The sequence below is a fragment of the Cupressus sempervirens genome, chromosome 4 (genome assembly GCF_028749045.1).
Source record: "Cupressus sempervirens isolate cs-2001-9-10 chromosome 4, ASM2874904v1, whole genome shotgun sequence".
In the NCBI taxonomy this organism is placed as follows: Eukaryota; Viridiplantae; Streptophyta; class Pinopsida; order Cupressales; family Cupressaceae; genus Cupressus; species Cupressus sempervirens.
In genome coordinates, this window is record NC_143121.1 from 214,046,184 (window position 1) to 214,059,924 (window position 13,741).

At 36.3% G+C, this 13,741-nt stretch overlaps 2 pseudogenes; one reads left to right on the forward strand and one right to left on the reverse strand.

Annotated features, from left to right (window-relative positions):
* Nucleotides 1-13,741, forward strand: part of LOC149560747 (G-type lectin S-receptor-like serine/threonine-protein kinase At2g19130) — a 94,553-nt pseudogene that overhangs the window by 46,269 nt on the left and 34,543 nt on the right.
* LOC149560748 (uncharacterized) lies at nt 9,019-11,880 on the reverse strand (annotated as a pseudogene).

A 13,741-nucleotide genomic window follows, 5' to 3' on the forward strand; every position in this document is an offset into this window, starting at 1 on the left:
GTACTTTTCAGCCGAAGAGTCAGTAGATGGAGATTCAGAGCAGTCATCCGAATCAGATGGAGATGATGATAGTTCTTCACAGGAGGAAGCACATGATGATAGCATGATAGCTCAGTTGTCAAGTATACAGGAGGCCGTCACTTTTAGAGTTAGGGGAACCTTGGATGGACAGAGAGTTGTGGCACTCATTGATACAGGGGCAACACATGACTTCATTGATGAGAAGTTTGTGACACGCAGAGGGCTACATATGGAGGAGCATAGGGGATTTAAGGTGATGGTTGCCGATGGCTTGAAAATTGAATGTACCAAGAAAATCTCCAACTTGCAGCTTCGTTTGGGAGATTATGACATGACAGGAGATTTCTTTGTGGTCAACATTGGTGATCAGGATATGGTGCTTGGGATGAATTGGATGAAGTCTCTGGTAGAGTTTACATTTAACCTTGAGAAAATGGAAATGAGGTTTGAGGCAAATGGTAAGAAGATAGTGCTTAGAGGTTTTCTCAGATGGGAGACTTCGAATGGTGTCACTCAAGCGGATGCAGAGTTTCTTTAGACATGATCAGGTGCAGTGGGCAGTAGAGTTTAGAGTAATGCCTGAGATGACAGAGCAGCATAAACAAGAGTATCCACCTGATGTACAAAAAATATTAACCAAACATACTAAGGTGTTTGGTGAGATACCTCCAGGGAGACCCCCAGATAGGGGAATCGAGCATGTTATTGAATTAGAGGAAGGGGCTAAGCTAGTTATCATCACACCTTACCGCCATCCGAAGAGATGTAATGATGAAATAGAAAAGGCAATTAAGGAGTTGATTTACATGGGGCACATATGGCCAAGCAAAAGTCATTTCGCTTCTTCAGTAGTATTGGTGAAGAAGAAGGATGGTACAATGAGGATGTGCATTGATTATAGGGAGCTAAACAAGAAGACAATCAAGAACTGATACCCTATCCCGTGCATCGATGAGCTTATTGATGAATTGCATGGTGCATGCTACTTCTCCAAGATTGATTTGAGATCCGGCTACCATCAGATACGGGTTAGAGAGGTGGATGTGGAGAAGATAGCTTTTAGATGCCACTATGGACATTTTGAGTTCTTAGTCATGCCCTTTGGGTTGACAAATGCCCCTGCCACTTTCCAGTCCTGTATGAATAGAGTGTTCAGAGATCAGTTGTGGAAGTTTGTGTTGATATTTTTTGATGATATACTAATATAAAGCCGTACTTGGGAGGAACATTTGAAGCATATTGATACAGTGCTCAGTATTCTAGAGAGGGAGTCATTATATGCCAAGATGAGTAAATATGAGTTTGGGATGACAGAGTTTCTCTATCTAGGGCATATTATTAGTGCAAGAAGTGTTCAAGTTGACCCAAACAAGATCAAGGCCATTCTGGATTAGCCACCACCTAGGAACACTTCACAACTCAAGGGATTTCTCGGGCTTTGTGGGTTCTACCATAGATTTGTGAAGGGATTTTCACAGATAGCATCACCACTTACAGATTTGACATGGAAAGATAGTTTCAAGTGGTCAGAGAGGGCTCATGATTGTTTTGACAGGTTTAAGGAGCTGATGAGTACATGTCCTATTTTAACCATTCCAGATTTCACCAGGCCCTTTGAGCTGCAGTGTGATCCCTCGGGAGAGGGCATAGGAGCTGTTCTCATGCAAGACAAACATCACATTGCATATGAGAGTAGAAAATTATGAGGTGTGGAGAGAACCTACAGCATCTACGACAAAGAGATGCTAGCAATCATGCACGCACTATCTAAGTTCAGGCAGTACTTAGTGGGAAGCCGGTTCATAGTAAAGATAGATCATAATAGCTTGAAACATTTCCTTGGACATAAGGACCTTAATCACAGGCAACAGAAATGGGTGAGTAAATTATAGGCCTATGATTTTGAAATAGCCTATGTCAAAGAGAAGAAAAATATTGTTGCAGATGCTTTATCTAGAAGGCCTCATTTGCTTGTTGTTGGGATAGTCATGGATGATTGGAGAGAGATGATCTTGGCAGAACATGCTAAGGATAGTTGGGCATCTAGCATTATTGAGGGAGCTATTCAAGATAGTCGATACACTGTCGTAAATGATTTGATCATCTACAAGGAAAGGATTTATTTAGTACCCGGGTCTGCTATGAAGCAGAAGATTTTGAGGGAATTTCATGATTCACCAATGGAAGGACATCCCGGATTCTTTAAGACATATTGGCAGGTGAGAGAGCGCTTCACTTGGAAAGGACTCAAATCAGAGGTGCTTTAGTTTGTGAGGGAATGCCCTATGTGTCAGTAGAACAAACAGGAATATTCTTTTTCGGGTGGTTTACTACAGCCCCTACCCATACCAGAGAAGAAGTGGGATAGAATTTCCATGGATTTTATCACAGGCCTCCCCAAGGCACAGGGTCAGGATTGTATCTTTGTTGTGGTAGACAAATTGACAAAATTTGCACATTTCTTTGCAATTTTGTCTACATATTCAGCAACACAAACATTAGAACTATTTTTTTGAGAGGTATTCAGACTACATGGGATACCACAGAGCATAGTCAGTGATAGAGACAACATATTTATGAGCCACTTTTGGCAGGAGTTGTTCAAGTTATGTGGAACAGAGCTCACTCCGAGTACCAGCTACCACCCCCAAACTGATGGGCAGACAGAGATAGTGAACAAATGGGTTGAGGGGTACCTTCGAAACTACATTGTAGGAGAGAAAAAGGCTTGGGTGAAGTGGCTACATCTAGGGGAGTACTGCTATAATACCTCTTTCCATATGTCTATTCAAATGTCCCCTTTTATGGCACTGTACGGGTATGATGCTCCTAATTTTTTGGATTTGTTATTTGGGGATAGTAGGGTGCCTAAGGCCAAGGATACTTTGCAGGAGTGCCAGGACATTATGTGATCCTTCAAGGAAAATTTGCAAAAAGCACAAAATCAGCAAAATCAATATGTTGATCAGCACAAGGTTGAGAGGTCTTTTGAGGTGGGAGATATGGTGTACCTCATGTTACAGCCGTATAGACAGTCCTCTCTTAAGAAGAGTGGAGCAGAGAAATAGAAACCACACTACTATGGACCGTTCAAAGTAATCAGGAGAGTGGGCGAAGTAGCTTATGAGTTGGAGTTTCCTGCAGACAATAAAGTGCATAATGTGTTCCATGTGTCACGCCTTAAGAAGGCATTGGGTCCCAATGTGGTGCCTTCAATAGTATTGCCACCTCTTGATGATGAGGGAAAGCCTATCTTGGTTCCCGAGGCCATACTTGACTCTAGGGAGAGGGTGCTTCGCAAGAGGACTATCAGGGAGTATCTAGTGAAGTGGAGGAACCTACCTGTCGAGGATGCTACTTGGGAAAATGAGCAGATAATGTAGCATCCAGAGCTGAAATTGCTTGAGGACAAACAATTTTGGGAAGGGCTGACTGTAATGTCCCCTTTCTAGCATTCATAGCATGATTTTGTCGTTAGCCTATTTCCCCACAGTCCCATAGGCTAACTAGGACATTAAAGGGGCTTAGAGGCCATTTGGCCTAGACAGTTTCAGTTGCAGGTCTTTCTGAGGGGTTCTGGGGCAAATTTGGGCATACTTACTATTCATAGTAAGTCATCTTGGATATGGCCAGACATTCAGTCACAGTGGTATGTTGATGGTAATTGTTTAAAATCGACAGGAAAACTTATTTATCATTGATAAGATTTGTTATGCATTGATAAAGCCATTTTATAAAGTTAAATTTAAATATTTAACTTTATTAATGCATAGACTATAGTTTGTGGAAAATATTTAAATTAAAAGAGTTCCCTTTATTTTTATAACACATTGGAGACATAAGGTACATAAAGGGAGCTATGTTTTATCCCACATTGAGAAAATGAAGGATTGAGCTCTTGTGAGAACACTATAAAAGAAATGGAAGAGCTTTTTTTTTGTATGCTTGGATGAAGATTAATGTTATGTTGTTGTATATCTGATTATCGGGCGTGGAGGATGGAATCCCTCTTTTCTAGCATTCTCTTCGCTGTTGGAAGACATAGTTAGGAGGATCAAGGGTGTTTTCACTTCAGGAAACACACTGGGTTTCATTTGGGGCGTCTCATAAAGAAATTTACAAGGGTTTGAGATGCAGATCTGAAGTTAGTTATTGCTATAGTGCCGCATGAACAGTATTTTGCTACAGTCGGCATGAACAGTATTTTGCTACAGTACGGCGTGAACAGTGTTGGTATCAAGTTTACTTTTTTTTCTGGCTGATTAGAAGTTTGGAGGGCTGCCGACTACATCTGCAAAATACTACAGCAACTAATTCCAGGTTTCTTCTGTCAGATTTTGATACTTTTCATAATAATTGTTGAATACAAGTCTGAATAGTTGTTGCAGCCTTTAAGGCAGCTGTAAGTGCACATCTACATTTAAAAATCACCCTTTATCAACAGATTGAAAGAGTTTCCAAATTTTTCATATACTGTTGAATGTGTGCCAAGTCTTTGTGAAAATGTTATGATGTGTATTATGCATCTTAATGTCACTTCATAGTTGTTCGTAAATCTACTCATTGGAAAGTAATTTATTGAGGAAATCAACTTTATGAGTTTGCATAAAAAGTTTTTGACAATATTCCTTAAGTTAAATTTCTACAAGTCAAAGTTCAAATCAGGGGAGGATATTACAATAACTTTACTTGATGGATTGTGATTAAAATGGTTTGGGAGTGGATTCCTTAAATAGGCAAAGGGCTTGAGGGATCGATGGCTAGGATGGAAGGAAAGGAGAAAGCTTATGGAGGGCTCAGATTGAATGAGAGGAGAGCACATGGATTGTGCTTCCTTACAGCCAACAAGAGAGTGACACATGTCATAGGGTCATTGGTTAGAGCAAGAGGGGTTGAGGGGTCAACAAAGGAGGCTCAAAGCTCATAAAGACCCTCATAATGGCTTGTAAGAGCAATGAATGGGCTTGTAAGAGTCATTTATAACTTTGTTAGAGCATTTATGGCTTGGTGGTTGGGATATTTTGAGGGGATATACTTTAGCTTGGTTTAGGAAAGTCTTAATCTCATTTAAGATTGTGCAAATGGTTAGGGGATGGGTTAGGCTTGGGTTATGATTAGATTAGGGATGTTAGAGATGTGCAAGTGGATGGTATTGATGAGGGTGGGTGAGTTAATGGCTAAGCTTAGTTAGTATGGGTGGATGGGGTGGATTAGGCTAAATGGAGGATTTACCATAGTTTAGGGGCTATTAGATTTGAGGGTTTTATTTGTTAAAGTGATAAATTTGGGATTTAGATAGGAGAATAGGATTTAATTGATAAATGATGGGTTATTTGATTTATCAATTATGACTATAGATGATTAATTAAATTAATTAGCTAGGGGATGGCAAAGGATTAATTAAATAGGAATTTAATTAATGACGCCTTTAGAGATAGCTAAATAGGATTATCAAAGTGGTGTAATCAAATTTAGGTGTCTACATTTTGCCCCTCTTTGACATAGTGTTGTGAAAACACTATTTCAAAGAAGTTTGAACGGAGATAACACGAGGAAGATGTTTTAGCAACAAAGTTGCCCCAGTCTCAGATAAGAAGAGGAGAGACTAGACTACAAGATGCCCCCTCAAGAAGGTGACAGAGAGAGAAGACGAGGTTCAACGGCTTCTTGAAATGATGAATGGATCCCATGATTGAAATCAAGAATGGGGCACACTTTCATCAATTGAATTTCTAACTATTCCTATTGCATGGTCAAATAATCTCAAAATTGTTTCTAAAAAATGGGGAAGGAGAAGCTTTGTATCTGATACTACCTTGACTATGTTATCACATGTATCTTGCCCAATGGTTGATAATGTTATCTCTTCCTACTTATCTTCAAAGGCTTGTGCTTCTTTATGGCCTAAGGCCAAAGCTACAAAGCTTGGTGAAAGTGGAGGACCCCCAGGAGAAGATGTTGTATTGTGATCCAACTCTTCATCACTAAATTGGTTAGTTCCAATTTTATTTCATTGGAGGATTTCCAAATTATCAATAGATTTTTCACATTATCTTGATGATGAATCAATGTATGATCCCTCCCAGGATCCAAACTAAACACAACATCCAAACCCCTTCTTCTTTATTTGGCAATGTGACTTAATTATGTCTCTTCCATTGCTTCCTGATGAAAGATGTTGGGGGCATGGTCAACATGTAATGGCTAAGTGGAGTATGCTATTACTTGAGTCCTAACCGCATTAATGTTGGGAATGACTTCCATTTCAGTTTGGAGTACTCGAACATTGTGGGTTGTCACTAAGTGACTTTCCATAGAATTTATGTTATCCAAACACTTGTTTGGGACTTGAGGAATGATAATATTTGCTTGAGCTTGCTCCATCTAAAATATATTGTTGGTTGGAACAAAATTCACATTGATATCTTGTCCATCTAGTAAAAGAAAATTTTTTGTGACTCATTCCTCTTCTTGATACAATGAACATTTGTGAACAATAGAGGACAAATATGAACATTCTCTATCTAATCTATTAGACCCTACGCTACATTCTATACAAAGGTGGCCTAGCTTACATTGTTTGTCATTAACCATGTCTGGAGAGTCAATTTGTAACTTTTGTGCCAGATCTCCAAACTTTGATCTAAAAATAATCTCAATGGGAATGTTGTTTCTGAGGTCTTTCAAGATACAAAATATAACCGAAACAATACAATCTTCAAAGGAGTAGAAACTCGATTTTCATGAAAATTCCCAGAGAGTTGTCAATAATTTCGAGAATGTCCATATCCTAGTACTTTAAAGGCAATAATGGAAAGGAAATCCATATTGAGGAAAATAAAAACACCATCTCAGAATGAATAAAATTTGGGACCTAGGTCAAGGTAACCAACCTACTTCTAGACACAAACTAGTCCTTTTTTGTGTGTATCCTATCCCTTGATGCTTTGAGCACAATGTAAGAGCCCTCCCCATCATCTAATATAAAATAATCAATAACCCCCTTCCAATTCAAAGTAAACCATTTTGAAATCAACATGCAATGGGGGGAAAATTCAAAAATCTTATATTTTTGGGCTCTTGCCTGTAGTTTATCGACCTAAAGTTACAACATGTGTTCTGGGATAGTGATCACATGTTTAGCTTTATTTTTGTTGAGAGCCAAGAAAACTCTGGGTGGGTTGGAACCATGATCTGACAACTTAGGATTAAGGTAGCTAGTGGCTGCAAGGGGCCAAGCTTGACTAGAATTGACATTCCCCTTACCCATGCCTAAAGGATTTGGAGAAGATGGCTCAGAATGACTTGAATGGGGACTTTTGTTTTGAGAAAAATGATGATCATTTTTTTTTTGATCTTATCTGATCCAAAAGACCTTTCTAAACTTTTTGCACCTCCAATGTGGGCCAAACCACCATTCATGGTTCTGATTTGAATTAAATTTTAAACATGTATATGTATATGTGTATATATATATATATATATATATTTATTTCTGACAAAAACTCATGGGAGCCATATTGTGTCCCTTCCTTAGTTCAAAGAAATGGAAGTGGTTTTGTTTGTGGTAAAAATCCTCTTATGTTGCTAGAATGAAATGATCAAGAAGTTTGATTTTGTGTAGATAGTATTCAGGCAGGCTAAACTATTAATGTTTACTAGTATTGCCTTGACCTATAGATCTATACCCTACCTGTATCATTCCAAAGATGTGGATTGCAGATCCATACCCCATTTGGATCATTCTATAGATATGGGTCATACTTTCAAAGTTTACCTATATTTTCTAGGACATATTTCTTGAACCTAATGACTTGTACCACACATCCATGGTATGCTAGCTATCAAATTTTTTTTGATCTCATCTAGGTAGCCTATGATTGTTAAACCTTATCTTAATAAAGGTTTCCAATAAGGATATTAAAAAATGAAAATGATTGGAACAATTAATCATTGCCAAGAATAAAAATATAAATTCTAAAAACACTAAGATGGTTTTTTGAAGGGAAACCAAACTGAAATGAATTATATCTCACAAAGATTAAGTAAGTAATCGAGGGATGAGCCTTGGGATGAGGGTTGTTGCAGAGTGCTTCAGCCTTGGCTAGTGGGCTTCTTTGGGATGATTGAAAGGACCAAATGGTGGTTTCCCTTACTTCATGTAGTTATGATGCATGTCTATCTCTTAGGTTTCTTGTAGCCCATTTTAAAAGCTAAAATTGATGAAATAAATCAAAGGAGTTATTGATAAGCCAAAGAAATCATTCTACAATGTCTCCCCTCACAGAGCAGGTAGAGTCAAAGATCATTTTAGATACAACACTATTTGGTTATTATGTCATAAACACTAATTCTCTGCTTCTCCTGTCTATGGTGCAGCTTCTACAGAGCAGTTACTGGGGATAGATGAGCAAGGAGCGTATGTAGATTGAAATTCCTCTATAAGGTTAGGGTTTTAATAATTTCTATGGTTGTAGACACTACTGTAATTTGATTCTTTTGTACTAATATTTAGTATTGATCATAGCAGGGCATCACCTATCCAAAATCCTCCTTTTTTTGAAAGCCCTCATAGTTTGTAAAAGAAATTAAATGATCTTGATATTTTCTTGCAGAGCCCAAACTCCTATTTATTTTAATATCTTAGCTTAAAAGTCTCTATACCTTCAAAAACAATGATTTTTTTTAAAGAAAAAAGGCTTATGTTACTCAAGATGGCCTATAAAAAAGGATTTTTTAGCATATTAATTTCACATGTTTTTTACTTGCTAAAGGCCTCTGCACTAATTGATTTAGGCACAAAGGACCTTCCATCAAGTTGCTCTGTCTAGCGTACTATTCTAAATGGTATGATTTTGTTCTACGACATGTTCTCTCTTAGTTTATTCTGTTAAGATGGTGAAGAGAAAATCCTACTTTCGTATCTTTTAGAAAAATATATTGCAATTTGATGGGAAAATGAATACTTGGTTTAGATAATAATGCATAGAGTCAAATTTAATGGGATGATGTATTGACATTTTCTCTCTTTCTAGCTTCTGTAGCTAATCCTTGTAGAAACTCGTTGAAATAATCTATGACATGATATGGAGAACAACATGCATCTATCATCATTCTCAATATTTTATAAGCCTTCTCTACCTTGGTTTTTTGTAAACTTCTATTAGAGTGTTATAAGTGACAACCTGTGGAATTATCCCATTACCATTCATATCTCTAAACAAAAATTCTACCTCATCCAAGTCAGCTACTTTTTTGGTTGTATTTATTAATGTATTGTACATAACAATGTCCAAGTATCCTCCCTTCCTTAACATTTCCTGAAGAACTACATGTGACATACCTTTTTCACCCTACTTTTCAAAGCTATCGATGATTATGTAGTATGTAGCTACATAAAAAAAACATGATTTCCTACCCATTTCAAGGAAAAGTCCCCAGCCTCCCCAAAATATCCTTTCTTTAAAAACTTTGTTAGCAATGTATTATAAGTATAGGTTTTAGGCTCACTTGCATTGTTAAACATATTTCTAAATAACCTAAAATTTGTATTTACCTTCCTTTGTTTTGAAAAAAAGACATGAAAGTGTTGAACATATCAATATTAAAAGAATCCATCTCTCAACCTTGTATCATTCTTCCTTTAAATTCAAAAAAATCTTGGATAAGCTTCAAAATCAAAATATCATTTTGGAGAATCTTGCTCACCAACAACATTTGTATAATTGATTGAGACTTTAGAAGTAACAGAACATCCGTTCCTCTTCTATGGATTTTTTTTATCCTTGTGTCATTTACAAACATTTCTAAAGATGATAGACTAACAGTAAAGTTATTTTCATCTAATATCCCTTGAGAGACCTTGCTTATATTTTTGGATCCCGTATGAGCTTTGAGGAATGATTCTCACTAATACTATCTCCCATGTTTGTTTTCAAATATGATAAATGACCAATGAGAGGCCAAATTTTAGTATGTTCCTTTTTCTTTCCTATAATACCAGTAGAAGCATTTTCATTGTTTACAAATATAAATCTTTAGTCAAGACATATTAGTTACTACCTCCATATCAACACTCCACCCTTATGATATTATAGACAACATTGTTATCTCCAATTTGCTTCATAAGCTAACATGCCTGGTCCTATCTACCACAATGATAAAGTGAAATTAATAGTGATGTTACTATTACCATGTTAGATGATAGCCCTTTGGGTTCCATTTCTTCCAATAATTTAAGAGATTCCTCAATTCTTCCTATCATATAGAAATACAAACTAACTAGATGCTATATGCGATTGCATATACACATCATCTTTTCATCTTCAAATCATCAAGGAGCACATAGACAACTTCTACCCTACCTTTCTTGAATAATCTATCAATCAAGATATTGTAAGAGAAGATATTTGGCACCATGCCCTGCTACACCATTGTCTCAAAGATTTTGCATGCATTGTCTATAATTCCAACCTTCATCAGGCCATCAAGAAGAGCATTATCAGAATAGGATTGCAAATATCATTAACCATTTCACTGAAAAGTTTAAATGCATTAGTGATATTATTCAGTTTTCAAAGTTCACGTATCAGAGTTCCATAACTAATGTCATTGAAGTTATGCCCTTGGTCCTTCATCTCTATAATCGTGTCCATAGCTTTGTTCAATTTTCCTGCCTTACATCAAACAACAATCAAGAAATTGTATATACATACCTCTGGAGCACATCCTCAATTTTTCATTTCTTCAAACACCTCTTCAACCAAACTCATGTTCCCAACTACCCCAAAAGCATTAATGCATATACTATAAGTTCATTTATAGAAATGTAGCCACTATTTCATGCATTGCAGAATAATTTCTTGAACACCATCATCATACACATACCTTTATCAAACATAATAAGAGTTGACTAAGAGTAGTGGTATATGGCTCATATTGGCTTTCAACATTGTAATAAATATAACAAAGGCTTTACTAACTTGCGATTTGAGTATAAGGACATCTTAGCATGTTCAGGAAGCAAAAATGTACATGCTTCTTATTGCTGAAGTGCATCTTAAGCATAGGAAATCTTTAATGTATAAAACATTTGAATCTCCCAATAGAGAAAAATGCATGCATTGGTGCACGGGTCTCCATCAAAGGACTCGCGAGTGCAGACAAGAATGTTGTCAAACAATATGAAAGAGTAGTATTGATCAATTTATTGAAGGCTTTGTTAGAGTAACTTAGAGAATTTCACAACTTGTGTTATTCAACGACCATGCTAAGAGCCTTCTTTGATGGTGTAGGAAAACTACTTACAAGCATATGGTCTCACAATAGTAGTTATGTAAAGGTTGGGAGTAATCACATGGTTCCATAGTTACACCACCTTGGGAGATAGGGGGATGATAGGACAAGTTTTAAGGATAGGGGTATAGAGGGGCCTTGATTTGGTGGACTATTTATTAAGGCATATAATTCATAGGCCCTAATATAGGCTAATATGCCTAAAGAACACATTCAACTATAAACTTTCAAAATTCTCAAGTAACCCTACCAAATGAACTTGAATTCATCATTACCTTACTAAGAGCTCTCAAACTTCTGACTTTTGGGTTGTTAGTCATTGAGGAGATGGTAGATCCTTCAAACCTTTGCCACAATGAGGGTTTCATTGTTGAATATGGAAACTAGCTTGCAAACTTCAGTAGTTCACCTACTCCACTCTTCCAAGGGAATCTTCAACATCTCATTACTATATAAAAACCCTCAAATACACTTGCCAACCTTAACCAATCCTCTGTCACATTTTTTTAAGAATGTTGATTCACTATAATTACTTGCAGCAGTAGTTGTTGATTCTTGGTCCATACCTTTATGGGGAACAATGTTATGGTGTAGACTCATGATATGACAATCTCAAAAACACAAAATCTTTAACAATCTTCTCTCTCTCCACAAAATGAGAATATGTAGTTACCATGGCACCTTTCTCATAAAATATGCAGAATTTGTTGTCTAACAGTGAGCAATTTTTTTTTTTTTGACAATAACCCAATGATTCAAGACAACATTAAACATCAATAAAAATACTATACTTCATTACCATATATCTAAGAATCTTGAGGATCACCACAACCAAGGAATAAGGAAGAAAGAATTAGAGTTGCAATCTAGACTAGTAAACCAAAAAAAATTCACAAAATACTGAATTATTATACATAATTACACATGTTTTTCAATCTTTCTTCTCCACATATCTTCCCCTATCCCTCTATAGGAGATTACTTTGTCCAACCCTTTCCCTTTGTCTTCTTCATCTTTAGATTGTTCCAATTGATTCTATTTTTTTGTGATTTTAATTGGAGGCTGAAATGAAGTCCATTTTGTATCTACGACAACAGTTGGTTCATCAATTTGTAAAAATGTGGCAATGGTTGGTGGCATCTTAGTCTCAAATACTTTGACTCCTCCTCTTCTCATTGTCTTATCTTTCTATCTTCATCTTCCCTTTGTCTTCTCAAGGTATCTCTGTAGCATACCCATGCCTTCCATATTTCTTCCCCCTGTGGTGTCATCCTATATCTTGCTGCATGATGGAAGTTTCCTCTTCTCCTTCCATGATTGGGTAAAGAAATATTGAGTTAGTTATAGTGTTTTGAGTTATGGATTCTTACTATTTATATTTGACATGATCACTTTATGAATCTATTACTACAACTATGGTCGATGTTCTATTCTTGACGTGGCTGGGTGAAATATTACCTATGAAGGTTTGTTTAAATTATATATATATATATATATATATATATATATATATACCTCATTGTCCATATGTTCTCTAATTATGCAGATATATATTTTTCACTATTGTAGACTCCATATTCTAGTTTAATTGTTTACTTCCTCAATTTTGTGTTCTTTTTGTTCAATGGTCAAAGTTTATCCCATTGAGTCTTCTTTTGTTGACTCCTTATCCTACAGGATTTGATATTGACTTAGTCTTCATATATGTCTCTCCATTCTTATCAAAGTCATGTGCTCCCCATGAGAATCATGGATTCTTCTATATATATTGGAAAATTTCTAATTATTTTGCGCTATAGTTATCAATTATATTCATATTGTGTTTTCATATTCTTCAACAAGTATTTGGTTTTCATTCTTAATTGCCTGCCCATGGCTGTTGCTATTCTAAATGTTATTTCTACACTATATATCACTTTCCATCTACAATTATTTCTTAAGGCTTATAGATTGGAGAAGTATGATGAAATCCCATGCTCAATATTCTTAAATCTTCTTTTCCAACTGTATATAGAAAAATGGCTCCTACCATGATCATTTTCATTGTTTGGGTTGTGCTATAATGATTGCGCTAAGATTCCTCTTTTCTTCTATCCATAATCCTCCTTTTGTGTGTTTTTTTATCTTCTTTTATACATGCTCTGAAGAGTCAATGCTTCCCCCCAAACATCTTGTCTCATTGATACTCTTTCATAACTTTTAATGAGTTGTATGAAATTTACAAATGAGTAGATATTAGCATCTACATATTGCATCTCGGCTACACTTTACATGGGTTTTCCTTTATTTTAAGACACTTGAAGGACACTATTGACAGCTCATCCATCCTAAAATTTTAGTTAGATTTCCCTTACAAACCTATGTGGAGATTATGAGTGATGAAGCTACTAAAAGTGTGCCCATTGTTAGTCCATAATGCTTTTGA